At 46.3% G+C, this 12,331-nt stretch overlaps 1 protein-coding gene across 1 annotated transcript in view; it reads left to right on the plus strand.

The window, feature by feature from the left end:
* Positions 1 to 12,331, plus strand: part of Ror2 (receptor tyrosine kinase like orphan receptor 2) — a 191,346-nt gene that overhangs the window by 128,121 nt on the left and 50,894 nt on the right. The window lies entirely within an intron of this gene.

Below are 12,331 nucleotides of genomic sequence, written 5' to 3' on the forward strand. Positions count from 1 at the left end.
CAGTTGATGTTCTGAGTCACGTACTTGACGTCTTAGTACCTTCAAAAGCAGAGGTCATCTTGTGACAATGTCCAACGTGAAATACTCAGCATTACTTCTTATTTAAACATTCAAGGAAGATGCTTTCCTTTTACTTGACAAGGAGATGCCTGGGCTGGAGAGATGGATCAGCCATTAAAGAGCACTTGCTGCTCCTGCAGAGAACCTGAGCTGTTCCCAGCATCCACACCCGGTTCTGGGACTCCAGCACCCACTTCCTGCCTCAGAACAACTGCAGGCCTGGGGTGTACATAAACACATGCAGGCAAACCCTCATAGTGTATATAAATAAGTTAATTAATCGTTTTAAAAAGAGAAGGAGATGCTTCATAGAGCTGAAGTTATCCTGACACAGCAGCAGATGGACTTGTCCTCTGGCCCGCCCAATGATTACGGAGCTCTCAGTCAGCAAAGACCAGTGCTGTGCATGTCTGCCAGTGGGGACAAGCCACAACCGTGGGATCTCCTCTTACCGTGATTGCTCATGACCCATCTTTGCCCTTGTTTGGTACCTCACACACTAATGAGCTTTGTGCCACAAACACACAAGGAACGGCAATTTCTTCACATGGGAGGGTCACAGTGTCAAGAGTTAAGTGGGGTAATTCATGAAGCTTTTTCTGGTTCTTGAGGTCTAAAGTTTATCAGTTGGAAACAATCTAATTCAATATAGACAAAAATGGAAAGCTATAAATGACTCCCCAAGCTCTGCTTCAGCTGCTCCCCAAGGTGTCCTGTGACCTCTCCAGCCCCCCTAGGTACTTGGAGATGTTTTGTTTCCTTTCTGTGTGTTGGCCAGGTTTTCTTTGGTCGTGCATTTTCACACCATTCCACTCTGATGGGAGACGTTATCTTACGATTTTTAGTCCACTCATTTATTGCAGCTCATTCTATGGTCTAGCATATTGAAGCGTGTTCCCTGTGGGCTGTAGAAGAATGTGTGGGGAGCAGAACTCCTGCAGTGTTCGCTGTGCTCACTTGTGATGTCCAAGTGTGTTGATCTGCCCCCAGCCTGTCACTGTAAGTGGGTATTGATGATTTGGGTTGCTGTCGTTGAATTACCTGTTTCTCTCTTTAATTTTGCAAGTTTTTTTTTTTGTTGCTTCAAGCACAGAGGGGCTCTGCTATTACGTTCATATATGTTTATAGATGCATTGGCCCTCTTCACTATAAAATACCTCTCTTTTATTTTAATGACGTTTCCCTGTAGTGGGTAGCCATTCCAGCTTTGTTCTGGAAGTTCCAACCCCCATTGAGACTTCGGCAACTGTCACGCCTACAAGGCGGGGCCAAGGGAGGCGCCTGGGGACCCGAGATCCGGATCGGCGAACGCTCTCTTGGTTCCAGGACGCTGGATGGTGGAGGTGGGCCAAGCAGAACTCCAGAGAACACCGCTGGACTGTGATACACCTTCCCCAGACCCCGCGACCTACCTATCCCTTAATTTGTAAGTTACGCCATTAAATAAATCTCCTTTTAACTACGTGGAGTGGCCTAAATAATTTCACCAATATTTCCCCTTATAGTTTATTTTTGTCGGCCACTTGAGTGGCCACTGTCAATTTCTCACAGTGGTTATTCTATGATGTAACCTTCCGGCTTATTTATGTTTTGATTCTGAAACGGATCTTTGCAGCTCTCGTGTGGTTGGACAATTGATGATTTTAGGGGTCTATTCTGCTAGGCTTTATGTTTTGATTTGCTTTCTTAAAACCTCTTACATTTAATTTAATTATCAATACAGTAGGTTTTACTTCTCTTTTGCTGACTGACCTTCAATTATATATAATTAATATTTAGTATTATCAAGTTTCTAGTCCAATATATCTTCATTCAGTCTGCTTTCCTTTGAGCTCTTTGTGACTTCCTTCTCTTCTTCCTCTTCTCTTCTTCCTCCTTTTCCTCCCCCCCAACCCCTTTATAAACCAACTAGATGTAATTGGCCCTGCTTATTTGAAAATCAGTGTAGGGCATTCACCGAGTATGAGCAGCCTTCTAAACAGCTATACCCCCAAAGAAAAACGGCTCTCCCTCCCCGCACAGCTCAACCACACAATTCTTTTTAATGATGCTCTTTATTTCCTTTATTCTGTGTCCTTTCATCTCAGAAGGGTCTTTGATCCTTCTTGGAGGGCAGGCATTTCTAATTTTCTGTTTATTTGGTAATGTCGCACCTTTTACATTTCTGAAGAAAAGTTTCCCTGCTGGGGAAGCCTGTGTTGATAATCTCAGTCTCTCTAGCATGTCCAGTGCTCTGTCTCTGGGTTCTAAAGGAGACCGAGTTGCTAATGGCACCACTGTCCCGGATGCGGCATGAGTCACATCTCTTGCTGCTTTTCTTGGTCTTTCAGTGGACTGTGTGTGATGCTGTTGACTGCGAACTTGTAGTTAGTTTATTCTACGTAGAGCTCTTTTGAGTTCCTTAAATGTAGAAATCAGAATATATCAGACTTGGTAAGTCTTTGCTTAATTACCTCTTTTAAAAAATTGTTACTATTTTCAGTCTTGCTCTAAGGCCCTGGCTAGACTGGCATTCTCAGCAATGCTCCAGCCTCAGCTTTCTGGGTTCTTAGACTACGGGAGCAGACCAGCGTGCATGGCCCATCTTGGTTGCCTCTGGCCCCCGGCACTGGTGCACGGGAGCACGGGAGCACAGGAGCACTGGCGCACGGGAGCACTGACGCATGGGCACACGGGAGCACTGGTGCACGGGAGCACAGGAACACGGGAGCACTGGCGCACGGGAGCACTGGCGCATGGGAGCACAGGCACACGGGAGCGCTGGCGCACGGGAGCGCAGGCGCACGGGAGCGCTGGCGCACGGGAGCGCTGGCGCACGGGAGCGCTGGCGCACGGGAGCGCTGGCGCACGGGAGCGCTGGCGCACGGGAGCACTGGTGTACGGGAGCACTGGTGTTTGGTAGTGCCTCGCGGTCTCCGAGGCTGTGATGAGTTTGCTTCTTTCTTCAGTTTTCTTTTTCCTCTCACTGGACAGTCTTCACCCGGCCTGGTCTCTAGTTCTTTCTTTCTTCTGTCTGTTCTAATTGCCATTGTCTTAGCTGGTAAGTTTCAGAATCTGTCCTTGAACTCAGTTCTCAATGATTTAGTCCCTCCCTTTGATCCAGCCTCTGTCAGGGAAGAAGAGCCTGTTGTGTTTCCCTGTGGCTTCTTAGGGATCCTTCAAGGGAATGCGTTCAATGACTCAAAGTCTTCTAGTCAAAAGTCTTGGCTTACTCAGCGATCTTCTCTTCTGATTGGCCTTTTTGTCCTCTCTTCTTCCCTCCCCTCTTGGCGTCCCCTCCCCCTCCCTCCCCCTTCCTTTCCTCCCTCCCCTATTGACTACCCTCCCTCCCTCCCCTCCCTCCCCCCTCCCTCCACTCCCTTCCTTCCTCCCCCCTCCATTCCTCCCTCCCTCCATCCCTCCCTCCTCTTTTCCTTCCTTCCTTCCTTCCTTCCTGCTGTGGGATGGTCTGTATGTCAAGTGTGTTGCTGATTGGTCAGTAAATAAATCACTGATTGGCCATTGGCTAGGCAGGAAGTATAGGCAGGACAAGGAAAAGAATTCTGGGAAGTGGAAGGCTGAGGGAGAGACACTGCCAGCCGCCATCAGGACAAGGAAGATGTAAGGTACCAGTAAGCCATGAGCCATGTGGCAAAGTAAAGATTAATAGAAATGGGCTAAATATAAGAGTAAGAGCTAGACAATGACAGGCCTGAGCTAATGGCCAAGCAGTTTAAATAATGTAAGAGTCTGTGTGTTTATTTTATAAGTGGGCTCTGGAACTGGCGGGACTTAATGGCGGGAGCTGGAGAGAAATTCTCCAGCAACAAATGGTGTCCAACGTGGTGGCAAGAGTTTCCACCTAAAAACTTAGAAAAAAGATTCTAAAACGGAACTAAAAACAGCTTCCTAATTGTCTCTCTCAAATGAGCGGCAGCTGCCGGTTTGAGCTACTGGCGGGTTCCTAGCGTGCGCTCTCGACCTGCAGTATGGTGGGAATGAGGCCTCTGCAAGTAGTACATTAAACTGTGTGGTGAATTTAGCCTTTGCTAGTACAAAACAAAAAAAGAGGTTTCTGGGCTACACGCTACTTTGGTAAAAGTGTAGACCCACTATTTCTGAGAGTTATGGCTCCCAGAGCTGTTGGAAAGCGGACCGCCGCCATGTTGGGAAGCTGAAGTGGGCGGAGCCAGCAGCCACTGCGCCATTTCAGGCTTAGAAGGCTGCAGTTTAAAAGTAATAGGCTCACGCTAATATAAAAAAATAAGCCACGTAAAGATGGCTACCACACAAAGAATCTGGATTATGTTCTCTTTGATATTCGTAACTGCAGAAAAACATTTGATTGTAAAAGCTGTTGAGTTATGCCAAAATGTATATTTTAAAGGTACCTTGACTTCAAAATTTGGATATAAGGATATGTTGCTTTGGAAAAGAGTCTCTGCTCTTGTTTCCACAGAAAGCCAGAGACTATGGATTTGTTCCAGATTAAGATACAGGTTTGACCAGCCAAGACCCCCTGAAAGGTCTCCAATGACACCATGGCCCAGATGATTCAACATCCAGAATGGTTTCAAGTCAACTGGCTCAGATATACAGCCTCACGGACTACTCCATGATCCTAAAATTTTCTTTCTGTCTCCATAAGATACAGCGCCCCCCTCCAGCAGGAAGTAGTAAGAGAAGCTACGCCCAAATTCCCAAATATACCAAGCTGGCTTTAGAGATGGAATTGGCTCACTCCCCCTCTAAACCCAGACATATTGCTCAAAGAAAAAAAAATGGTTAAGAGATTCTTGTGTCCCAAATCAGAAGAGCCCTCTGGTGTGGGACAGAGAAAAAACAATATTTTTATTTAAATCAGGTTGATTATAAATACAATCTCTTTCTAAAGAAAAAAAGGGGATAGTTTAGATATGATAGGATGAAAGGGTAGATTAATGAACCTACTTTTAAAGAGTAACAACTTGTTTAAAATGTTTTACATTGCTACAGATTTTAGTTTATTGATACAAGTTTAAACTTAATTTTGTTATACTGTATATATATTTCTATTCTTGTTTGAGGTATTATGTTTATGTAACTCATTTAAAATTGTAATGGATAATTAAAAAATAGATTAATAGTTAGTCATCTATGATAATATTTGTAGCCATGTTAGTTAAGTCTTCTAGGTATACATAGATATATTTCAGATAGATAGGTAGTCTTCAAACACTTCAAAGACCTACAGAATATGGCATTTAAAATGTTTTAAAAGTTTAGACTTTCTGGACAGTGAGACATGTCTGCTCCTGACAGCACCGATTTACTTCAGAGAGGAGGATGGGCATCGAAGACACTCCATACGGAGTTTATCTTCACCTTGACAAAAATAGCCATTTGGGCAAGAAACTGTTCTTGCCTGGACTGTCTGATCAACTGGACATGCAGGACCCATACAAAGGTGACCACTGAACTTTGCTTGACAAAATGGTCCTTCAGGTTCCTGCTTTGCAGAGAAAACTGCCAGACATTCTACAGGACACAGAGAAAAGTGAATAAGAGACTCTAGGCCTGTGGGCTGAAGACAGATGCCCCAACTTTACAAGAGAACTTTAAATGACTGTCCAGGCTGCCAGCTGTCTCTGTCTACCCTACAAGACTCCTAAAAGTTGCTTATATCCTTCTCCATTTCTCAGGTAGTAGTATATCCTTCTGAGGTCTTTGATGTGGTTAAAGACTAGATACTTACAATTTTCCTTAGTTATAATAAAAGATAAGTTAGATATAAAACCTTAAACTTACAAATATAAGATAGATAAGATCTCTTCTTTAATATTGTAACTGTAATTCTTGCTTGATAATTGTTTTGTTATATGTAATTTTACTATGTTAAAGTTAAAACCTTCCTTTTTAAGAAAAGAAAAGGGGAAGTGCTGTGGGATGGTCTGTATGTCAAGTGTGTTGCTGATTGGTCAGTAAATAAATCACTGATTGGCCATTGGCTAGGCAGGAAGTATAGGCAGGACAAGGAAAAGAATTCTGGGAAGTGGAAGGCTGAGGGAGAGACACTGCCAGCCGCCATCAGGACAAGGAAGATGTAAGGTACCAGTAAGCCATGAGCCATGTGGCAAAGTAAAGATTAATAGAAATGGGCTAAATATAAGAGTAAGAGCTAGACAATGACAGGCCTGAGCTAATGGCCAAGCAGTTTAAATAATGTAAGAGTCTGTGTGTTTATTTTATAAGTGGGCTCTGGAACTGGCGGGACTTAATGGCGGGAGCTGGAGAGAAATTCTCCAGCAACACCTTCCTTCCTTCCTTCCTTCCTTCCTTCCTTCCTTCCTTCCATCCATCCGTCCATCCTGGTGCACTGGGTTTACCTGACCTTGTCCTGAGGACGTTGCTTTGCAGTAGTTTGGTAGGCAGTCCTCGAGTCCTTCAGAGTTTGCTGTTGGTCCTTCTTTCACCTTTGCTTGTTTTCTGACTTTGTGAGGTCTGCTTTTCTTGTTACATTTCATTTTTGACATCTGCGGAGGGCCATGGGAGTATACAGCAGGTGACAACTAGTGTTGAACAAGTCGACCCACAGGATGTGTAACTTCCTGATTGGAGCCCCATCAGGCAAAGCTGTGGGGTCACTGGCTGGGGAAACCAGTTGTTTCCTGTCTGTAATTTTCTTGGGTGCCACTGCTGTGCCTCTCTATAAGAACAGCTGTGGGGTGCTTTCCATAGCCCTTTGGTAGTGTCTTTTACATCTTTGGGCACACATATAGCTGTGGATGTTCAGGAAGATGATTTCTGTTTAAGCTATATAATTTTGATATATAGAAACAATACTGGAATATTTGACATTACTCAGACTGAGATAGGATTCTTAGTCTCAAAGACAGCATTTAACACATTTTGCAAAGACCTCAGAACTAGTCCAAAACAGACTAGCTGCCCCTACAGAATATACACAAAGACTAATTCCCAGGTGTTGTCTATTGCTAAATCAAGGCTGGCTGTTTACATCAAGACATAGTCCTTGCAGCAGTTCCCTTTCTGCACGTACCCTGACCACTCAAGGTTCAGCCAATTGTTTAATGTCTGGGACCCCTCACTAACTTAGAGCTACGTGCATGGGTCATTGTGACATTGCTAGCCTAAGAGAAACTATGTGACTTATCCTGTGTTTTGAGAATGGGAAGGACCCTGAAAATGTAACTTATAATTGTCCAGATTTTGTCTGTGGGACAGAGCAGGAGGATGTAGAGAGAGGGGCTGAGGAGCAGCAGCAAAGGACAGCAGGGCAGCAGAGGTGGGGAGAGAGAGAGAGAAAGAGAGAGAGAGAGAGAGAGAGAGAGAGAGAGAGAGAGAGAGAGAGAGAGAGAGAGAGAAGAGGAAAAGTGGAGAGAGAGAGATGTGGAGGCAGTGAAAGTGAATTAGAGAAGCTGCTGAGTAGAGAATGAGAAGAGATGAAGAGCTAATTAGGAAGTGTGAAGAGAGATTTTTCAAGATGAAGAAAAGAGAAAGTTACCATCAGAAAGCATCTGTTTCTTTATTTTCCCCTCAGATAGAAAAGGTCTAGCCCTCAGATCAGAATTTTCCCTAAACCCCCCGATACTCTGAGGTCTTCTTTTTGCTACCCTGGAGCAGACTGGGAGCTGGTCTCTCGGTCTGTGATAATCATCCTTCCTTCCCTAGTCTTGCGGTTTCTGTACTGACTAATGCATGACCACTGAACTGCTTGCTATATACTTTTGCAAGTTCTTTTTATTTTTAGGCCCTTATTCCTCGGGGCCATATCTGAATCTGTGTCACTGTCTGGTTAGCTGGTCGTTGGTCAGATTTCTTCACAGGCCTCGAGTCTCAGGGGATCTGTGTGAGACCTGCAGGTTACAGGACAGCCTCACATCTGCATTCCTGACGGAGCAGCAAAGGCTGATCCCGGGGGTGGAGGGGGGGGCTTTCTCTCCTAGGTCTCTGTTGTATAGACAAATAGTCTTAGCTTGATACCCGTCTCTCCTGTCCCACAGGAGTTGGAGTTTTTTATGGTCTTCACATCCCCCAAATGTAGGGAAACTCGATATCGGCTCAAGACACCCCAAGACCAAGTTCTCAGCACAAAGGAGATTTATGTACCCCAGAGGGACAGAGGGCAGGGATAAGAGACAAAGACAGGAGATAGAGGATAAGGGAGAACAGGAAGGGAACAAGGGATATGGCGCAGAGGTATTTGTTCCAGAGGGACAAAAGACAGCCTCTGGACAGAGAGGAGACAGACGTGGCACATGGGCAAATGGCAGTTTATAAAGGTCAAGGGGAAACCCTCATGTTAGGGTGAGGTGCTTAATTTTAATTGTGCATGTTAATGAGGTGAACCAAAGGGGACTTTTGGTTGATGGACTTCAATACTTTGATAGCTAGACCTTGGTAATCAGCCTCAGAAGGAGGAAGTGGCCAAATAAGGGAATAGACCTTGGTGGCTAGCTTTAGGAATGTAACCTAATGGTTTTTAGCAGGGCCGAGGGGATGTGGAAAAGGGCACGGCCTGCCAGAGCCACGTGTTTGAATGGGCCGGTGTCCTTCACTAAACTCTTAAGATTTCCCTTTAAATTCTGGACCACGCTCATCTCCCCTGCATTTGGAGCCGCAGCATCGGGCCCTGAGGTTAACCCTGAAGTTGTTTTATTGGCTAATGCACCCAGTCTTCAAGCTACCCCCAAGTATCCCAGCTGGTCAGATCTAGAGAGAGCCCAGGATGTTAAAAGTCCAAACATGAAATGATGGGTGCCATGGGGTGTTGCAGAAGAGCCTTGGGTTTCACGGCTGTTTGTGAGGCTGGTAGTGGGTAGAAGGGCTGGTGGTAACTGCCTGTGTCCGGCCACACATGCCTGTAATCTTACTGAAGCGCAGAGGATTCTCTTGGATTGGTGTTCTCTACTTCTGTGGCCCTGAAGTATAAAATGGTTGAGTTTCGTGGTTTTCTATGTGCTTTTGTTGTTGAGGAGGAGGGGGGTAAAGTCATCCTGTCCTCCCTCTGTGCCGGGAGCCATCTGCAGCATACTGACACTGGCATGTGCTGTCTGCCTCAGAGGTGCGGGACGTGCTTGGCGCAGCGCATCTGCAGCGAGTGTGTTCCATGGATGAGGGGGATCTGGCAGAGTTTGAAGTGGTAACGCTTCTTGTTACTCATTTGCAGTTGTATGTGGTGGGAGGTCTGGGTGCATAGTCTTCAGAGAGGCCTTGGTGCCTTGGCAGGCAGGACCGCTGAGGAGTGGGGGAACCACAAACTGGAGGGCAGTGCCCAAGTGAGCGCCTTCCACAGACGCAAGGACTGAGGGATGCATGATGGGAAGAGGAGGGGGCAGAGCTTGTAGTTGCTATACCACACTCGGTGTGCACGTGAATGCTGACTTCAAATTCTGGGTAGAGCCTCAGAAGCGTTTTGTTGGTGGTGGTAGTGGTTTAATAAAAACAAACAAACAAACAAACAAACAAACCCCCAAACAGAAACAAACCAAAACCGCCACTTACTTACTTAGCGTGTAGGTGAGGATGTGAGAGTGCCATGGCTGTTGAAGTCAGTGGACAGCTTAGGGCAGTTGGTTCTCTCCGTCTCCTTCTGAGGGACCAGGAGCTAGACAGACAGATCACTGGCAGGCATGAACACGGACGAAGGGGTCGGTGATAAATAAAAAGGATGTCCAATTTGCAACTTCTTCACCTTCCTGACCAAAGACAAAGACCTGGTGAGCTTTTCTCTCCCCGGCAGAGGCTTCTTTCGGCCAACGAGTCCAGATTGGTCAGACATATTCAAGGTTGGTCGTGAGCATGTTTACCTGAGGCTGCGGGCCTGCCTTCTACTCCCCTTTCTTCATTCAAGTTGACTGATCCAAAATTAGGGGAAGGGGGCTGCCCTCTGTTACCAAAGCACTCAAAAGTTCCAGGCCTTCCTGGGGAATTTAGATTTTGGTTTCTGGATCCCCTTCCTACTTTGTGGGGCATCTTTTTCTATGTTCCTTTGTCTCTGTCTGTCTATCTCTGTCTCTGTCTCTCTCTCTCTCTTTGTGTGTGTGTGTGCCCACACTCACACTCATGCCTGATTCTCCACTTTTAATAAAGTTTGTTCTCTGTTGCTTCCTGTTGTATTTGAGAATTTTCCTCCCTTTTAATTGCTAGAGAACATGAATAAAACTGGATGAATAATATTGCTGTTATTCCTGTGTAGTAACACCTCCACCATGTCGTTTCTGGGAATCAAACTTAGGTTGTCAGGCTTGGTGACAGGTACCTTTACCTGCTGAGCCATCTCACTGGTACCCATGGCTTTACTTTTTTTAAATCTACCTCTTTATCCATCTATCTCATACATGTATTGAGGGCAGATACGTGCCAGGCAGTAAGTGTGGAGGTCTGGGAATGACTGGGAGTTTCTTGTCTTCCACGTGGTTGAGGCAGGGTCTCTCGTGTTACCTCCACTGCTGAACTTCACTGCACACTCCGGGCTGTCCGGCTCCTGAGTGTGCTGGAGATTCTGTCTCTGCCTCCCATCCTGCAGTAGGAGTGCTGGGATCACAGGTGCAACCACCAGGTCAAATGTGGGCGCCACATCCGGCCTTCACATGGGGTCTGGGGCTTGAACTCAGGTCTCAAGCTTTCTTTCACACAGTGCTTTTATCTGCTAAAGCAAGTCTCTGGCCCCAGCTCAGAGACCTGTAAAAGTTGCTGTCACGGGACCCATCATCACCAGGGCAAGCTTTTCTGTCAGCTAGCTGTTGCCCCGGTGACTGGGGTTAACTGGATGCAGTTCCAAGATCACACACTGCCCTCTGAAGAGCTTTATCTGATACAAGCCAGAGGTAAACAGGTGCATGTGCTGTGCACACCTGTATACACACACACACACACACACACACACACACACACACACCCTGCACACAATGTCAGTAAAGCTGTGAATGGGCCAAATCATATGAAACAAAGTGGCCAGAATGAGCTAAGATGGTGAGGAGGAAGGAGGAGACTGTGGATGCCTGGTGTCCTCCTGGGTATCTGAAGTCTCTCCTTAGGCCGAAGGAAGAGTGACTGTAGAGCCCAAGGGGAGGAGGCGGGCTACAGCTGAGAAACTGATGAGTGTGCAGCCAGGGCCAGTCTGTCTGTCTGTCTGTGCCTCTGTCTCTGTCTGTGTGTGTGTGTGTGTGTGTACGTGTACGTGTACAGGGCTCTGGCTTTAACTCTCATATAGATGAGAAGATGCTGGAGACATTGAGTCCAGTCATTCACTGAAGGAGCACCACAGTGGGATTGCAGTATCTTAATGTCACTTAGAGTAAGTCATCCGAGGGTCAAGTCTGTGTGGAGGACTCGGGAAGAGGAGAATAGGGAGGGAGACTGAGGCAGGTCGGTGCAGGAGCCTGTGGAGACTTCGTGCATAAATGGAGAGGCAGCGACTGCCCAAGTGTCCACCAAGGCCGTTACCAATGAGCAAACACACAGACACTCTTACTGCTTCAAAGGGGAGACGGGAGCTAAGCAGATAAAGAGCCCCTTCAAAGTGTCAAGGAAGGGCTGGGGCTGTAGCTCAGTCAGGAAAATGCTTACCTAGCCCTAGCACCACATAAAGTGGGTGTGGTGGTTCACACCCGTAATTCCGGCACTGGGGAGGTGAAGGGAGATCACAAGTTCAAGGTCATCACCCATGGCTACTTAGTGATGTCCAGGCTACCCTGACAAATGTCCTGTCTCAGAAAAAAAAAAAAGTATCAAGGAATGGAATGAACCAGGGAGGTCTCTAGAGTTGTTAGGATGTGTACATGGGAACCGGAATGTTAGTTGTTTTGAATAGGATCAGAGAAGGTCTTGCTCTAGGAAGTAGTATTGTAGCCTTTTTAAAATTTGTTATACATTGTACATAGTGTTGTTTATATGTTCAAGGGTTCCTAAGCTCCAATTGTATATTGTGGGGTGTTAGCACAGTGTGCTCCTAATTACCAGCCACCCCAGCATCTCACACAGAAGGAGCGTTTCCTAGGGATTCTACCCAGGCAAGATTCTCCAGGGGACACCCTCTGGAGACCTCTTGAGAGATTTGGTCCAGAGGCCTTGCTGGAGGCAGTTTTTGTGAAATCCTGCAGAAAGAGAGTAGCTGGAACCTGGTGTTATCCGGGTAAAGGGATGGGCTCTGGAAGCATCCGGGAGACCGAGCAAAGCACATTGGGTACTGCATTTGCTGCATTTGAGGGAAAAGGAGTCAGAGATAACTACAGTGTCTGGGGCTTTAGCTGGGAGTAGAGCAGAGTTCAGGTCTAGAAAGCCAAAGAGC

Source organism: Peromyscus eremicus, chromosome 5 (genome assembly GCF_949786415.1).
Source record: "Peromyscus eremicus chromosome 5, PerEre_H2_v1, whole genome shotgun sequence".
Classification (NCBI taxonomy): domain Eukaryota; kingdom Metazoa; phylum Chordata; class Mammalia; order Rodentia; family Cricetidae; genus Peromyscus; species Peromyscus eremicus.